Raw genomic sequence first — 5,452 nt, 5'->3', positions numbered from 1 at the left:
GGATAATGCTGCAATGATGTAAAAGGGTGTGTGTGTGTTATGTGTGTCTAAAGCATCTAAATGTATTAGACAGTGGAAACAAGATTCAGGGCAAAAACAGAAGAATAAAAAAAAATTGCCTGAATGGATAGCAAAAATGTTTCTCTTTTTCAGGGAAGTTGGTGAGTCACTATGTGACAATGTGTAAGTCACCTAATCTCTAAGTTCTGTCCTCTACCTTTAAAAGGGGGACTGAACACTTGAGAAAGTCACTCACTAAAAAAAAAAAAAAATTCAAGATACAGGAGACTCAAGTAATAAAGTGCATTCATCATTAGAAGGAAGGAGTTGAGCTTCAAGGACTGTAATTCTATGATGCTATCTGAAAAAGTGAAAGCAAAATCATACTTAATTGCAAAACTAAAAGAGAAATTCAAATTACCTTGAAAAGGGAAGAGAGTGGAATGGAGGAAGGGGTGGGGAGAAGAAAAGAAAAAACACTAATATTTATGAAGGAAAGTACATATGAACTTTATGTGCTTCTCTCTCTCTCTCTCTTTTTTTTTTCCCTAAGAGAAAGGCTAGACCACATTCCAGTGTCTCCTGCCTAAATTCACTGTTAATTCACATCTTGGTATAACTTGTGTGTTGGGACAGTTCTGCATTCAAAGTACAGGGACTTGCAAATAAAAATTATTTAACACATAAAACGTCACACTATTTTTTTGTCCTGGCAGATGTTCTTTAAATATGTATAAATGAAGGAAAAAAAATCTCACTTTTTTGTTATCCTATGGAATAAGTTTTATTGTAGGAAATCGAAGTTTCTAATGTTGGTATACTCTGATTCAATTAAACAAATACTGTCTGCTTGCTCACCATCAAAATGAGGAAGCTGCTTGCCCACAAATTCTCTAAAGGAAGATTCAGAAGAAAAAGGAATTGTAGTTAATCCTTTCCCAGGTCACACCTAAATTAGGTCTCTGCTAATAGGGAAGTTATTTGTATTTTAAATATAAAATACATGTAAGAATATGTTGAAGGAATTATTGATGAAAGAGGCGAGTCAGAAGTTCAGTTCCACATTAAAGGGACTGAAAAATGTAGGATACTAGTTTCCAAACTTTACCAGAAGGTCTGAGAGCTTCTCTTATAATTCCCACAAAAAATAAGATATAGAAGGTATTCCTTGGTTAAAGAATTTTGGGGAAAGCTGAATTAAAGAAAGTTACTGCCCTCTAGATAACTTTGGCATATTTGGTAGGCTGATATATAATATGAATGTCCAAGAGAGGGATGTATGTGGTGAGCAACAATTCTCAAACATAAAACTTTATGGCACTTTAAAATGTCTCACATGTTTTGAGGAAAGCAGGTTGGAAAAATTGCACTTGAACTTTGGTCTAAGTTTTCTGGTTAGGTTATATCGTGTTGTCAGTATCTAAACATCTTGATAGCGTGCCCCATACACACCAGTGTCTTTTTTTTTTTACTTTCAGTTTCGTGTGGATTTAGTATTTATGCTCAGACGTCCATACTTCTTGAGATATAATTGTGAACACGACCCTACTCTGGTGTGCTATGGTGGATAGTTAAGCGAAAAGGAAAAAAAAATCAAGTTTAAATTCAGAGAGGAGGCTAGCCAGTGAGTGCTGAAAGCAGTGGCATTAAATCACAAAATTAAGAAACAAAGTTAGGAATACAAAGTTAGAAAATGTTCTTTTGTGTTTACAATAGGAATATGGTGTTTGAGAAAAGTCACGCTATTTTTTCCCCCTCCCAAAGTGTTTATTTTGGTGAAAAAAAAATCTTTCATGATGCAAAATCTTAATTGTTTTCTTTTAAAATTTCCAATGTTGTGTTAGTTTCTGCTAACACACAAAGTGAATCAGTTATTTGTTGTTGTTTTGTTGCTAAGTCATGTCCGACCCTTTTGCGACGTCATGGACTGTAGCCTGCCAGGCTCCTCTGTCTATGGGATTTCCCAGGTGAGAATACTGGAAGGGGTTGCCATTTCCTCCTCCAGGGGATCTTCCAGACTGAAGGATGGAACTCATGTCTCCTGCATTGGCAGGCAGATTCATTATCGCTGAGCCACCAGGGAATCAGTTATACATATATATACATATGTGTGTGTGTGTGTGTGTGTGTGTGTATGTATGTATATATATATATATATCCCTTTTCTTTTTAAAGATTTCCTTCCCATTTAGGTCTCTGCAGAGCCTTGAGTAAAGTTCCCTGTGCTTTACCATAGTCTCTCATTGGTTATCTATTTTGTATTTAGTAGTGTATATATGTCAATCCCAATCTCCCAATTCATCCCACCTTCTCCTTACCCCTTAGGTATCCACATGTTTGTTCTCTACATGTCTGTCTTTTTTCATTTGCAAATAAGTTCATTAATACCATTATTCTAGATTCCAATGTAAGTAATATCATAAGAGATTTGTTTTTCTCTTTCTGACTTTCTTCACTCTGTATGAAAGCCTCTAGGTTTATCCACATCTCTGCAAATGGCACTATTTCATTCCTTTTAATGGCTGAGTAATATTCCATTGTATATATGTACTATATCCTCTTTAACCAGGCTTCTGTTAATGGACAGGTTGCTTCAATGTCCTGAGTATTGTAAATAAATAAATCTTAATTATTTTCTAAACCACCTTTCTTCTCTTCACCCTTTCTCAGTTTGGAGCCTGCTTTTGTCCAGTTGTGTGTGACAACCTCATGGGCTTTTGTGATATCAATCCTGTACCTTTTCTGTGACAGCAGAACTTTGGTCAAGGCAGTCATGTAGTTTGTTTCTGGCTGCTCATCCCCTCTTTGTAGTAACGCCATGCTGCCCTATCTAGTTGAGGTATATTGGAATTTGGCACTTAAAAATAAAGCTCCATATCAGCAATAGATTATTTCAGAGAAAGTCATTGGAAGTGATTTTAGTTTAGAGAACTGTAATTGTTACCAGCTGTGGGAATAATGGGGCAAGCTACTAGGATGTCAAGCAATTGCCATTGGAAATCCTGAGTTATTTGTAAATAACTATTCTTTCAAAGCAAAACATATAAGGAACAAAAGGAGATAATAAACCAAGTACCAGAAAGGACACATACATATCTTTCCTAAATTGTGGTTTCCAGAATATGAGGGAAGCTGAACAGTTGTACATTGTCGCAGGAAGACTGCAAATGAAATTGGCTCATTCATAATTTTAGTCATATTTCCCAGAATCAGAATTCAAGGAGAAAGTTTCTTCCCACCGTATGGATCTTTTTCCTTCTGTTGAGTGCTGTCTTCCTTGACAACCATGCAGAAAGCGCTCTGGCACAAGCAGTGAGACAGGCTCTACTGTCGTGCCTCGTCAGTCACGTTGAGCACACCCCGCGGCGATTACCATTCTGATTCAGGGCAGGATAAAGAGAGTTCAGTGCACAATGTGGTGTTTAGGGAGGTGATCTGGAAGCATTAACCACACAACTTTGGCAGAAACTGCTTTGCGAATGTGTCAGTGATATCTCAAGTACACGAAAAACCAGCTTTACTGTCCCTTGATAGGAGATTAACTTTTTTGTGTGTATTTCTAGACCATTTACCATTGTAAGGTGGACAAATATTATCCTTGTTTTTCAGCTGTAGAAACAGGAATGCTGAAAGGTTAAGCAATGTTCACAAAGTTGCATCGTGAGTCATTTTCTGAATCAGGAAATAAACTGGTGGCTATGATTCCTTTTCCCCTTATTCTACCAGCCGGAAGGAGTCATTGAACACTATTTACAGAAGTACTTTTATTTTTTGTCTTGCAGTGGACACTAAACAGATTTCCTGAGACTTAAAAATCACAAAATGTGACATATTCTAGGAAGCAGTAGAATTCAACCAATAACATTAACTCTGGCGAAAAGTTCTACAGAGCACTAATTATGCACAGGGGCCTAAGGTTTTTAGTCCTAATTTAAATTCTACCCGTGATTTGGAAATATGCATGTAATGTCTTTTTGCCTTTGGTAGAATAAGGATAATGGTCCCTATCACAGACTTCATTAAAAAAAAAAATTTATATGATTTTATTACATGATATGTTTGAGCTGAATAGATGGAATTGCAACTTCTTTTTAAAATATCATATTGTCCTCCCCCTTTCGTATTGAACTTTGGTAAGTTCCTTATGAAAACATTTTAAAAAACATTACTTTTAGCATAAATGTTTCTACTTGTCAAAGTATTTCAGAAGAATGTACCATATTATTGGATCAAACACTTTTACATACATTGTCACACTTGGTCCTTGTGACAACAACTTTGCCACTCTTTCCAGTAGCCAATTACATCTAACCAAATAACTCTTTTCCCTAAAGTTTCTTGGATGTTTCTCAGTTTAGATTGTTGTCCTGCAGACTACGCTTACCTTGCAGCTCCAGTGACACCCCTTTTAAAGCTACAGCTAATACATGGCCAGAAATCCCAAATGGGTTCGTTAGCAAAACTGGAAATTGTTTTCTAGGCCCCTGTTTTTAAAGGGTTTTAACTAAGTAATAAGGGAAAAAATGAAAAGGACACAGATATAAAAAGACAATAACATAAGCCTAGTTTTTGTTCAGTCACTAAGTTGTGTCCGACTCCTTGCGCCCTCATGGACTGCAGCATGCCAGGCTTCCCTGTCCTTTATTATCTCCTGGACGTTGTTCAAACTCATGTCCACAGTGTATATTTCTGATTGAGCTGTTGCTAACTAGAACTCAGTCTTCATAAGATTCCAAATGCCATTTTGAACAATCTATAGTATAGGCCTCCCATGCTTACCCAGAGTTCTTATATACCTTGATACTGAGTGAAGAGTCTTAGAGGCCAAAATCACCTTCAGATCAGTTAAAGAGAGCATCAAGGCTAGGAGGATTCCTCCCAGTGGTGCTAGCAGGGGCAGTAAAATCTAGACAACCTCATAGGGAGAAAAACCTGGGGGAATGCGAGAGCAAAAGGGCTCCCCACCCAAATCAACACCTGGCTTCTTCCATGACTAGGGGTTTCTAGATTTGGTGTTAGTAAACTTTTATTTGTAAGCTGTATTGTTATCTTTATTTTACAAAGGAAGAGGGAAAGAGAAACATGGAAAAATAAGCATGAACTTATTTTAGGTTAAATAAGCATGAACTAGTAAAGCCTGAATTTGGATCCATGTCACCCTGCTTATTTAACTTATATGCAGAGTACATCATGAGAGACGTGGAAGAAGCACAAGCTGGAATCAAGATTGCCAGGAGAAATATCAATAACCTCAGATATGCAGATGACACCACCCTTATGGCAGAAAGTGAAGAGGAACTAAAAAGCCTCTTGATGAAAGTGAAAGAGGAGAGTGAAAAAGCTGGCTTAAATCTCAACATTCAGAAAACGAAGATCATGGCATCTGGTCCCATCACTTCATGGGAACTAGATGGGGAAACAGTGGAAACAGTGTCAGACTTTATTTTTTGGG

This window comes from Bos indicus, chromosome 2 (assembly GCF_029378745.1).
Source record: "Bos indicus isolate NIAB-ARS_2022 breed Sahiwal x Tharparkar chromosome 2, NIAB-ARS_B.indTharparkar_mat_pri_1.0, whole genome shotgun sequence".
Classification (NCBI taxonomy): domain Eukaryota; kingdom Metazoa; phylum Chordata; class Mammalia; order Artiodactyla; family Bovidae; genus Bos; species Bos indicus.
This window is presented reverse-complemented; position numbering follows the sequence as displayed.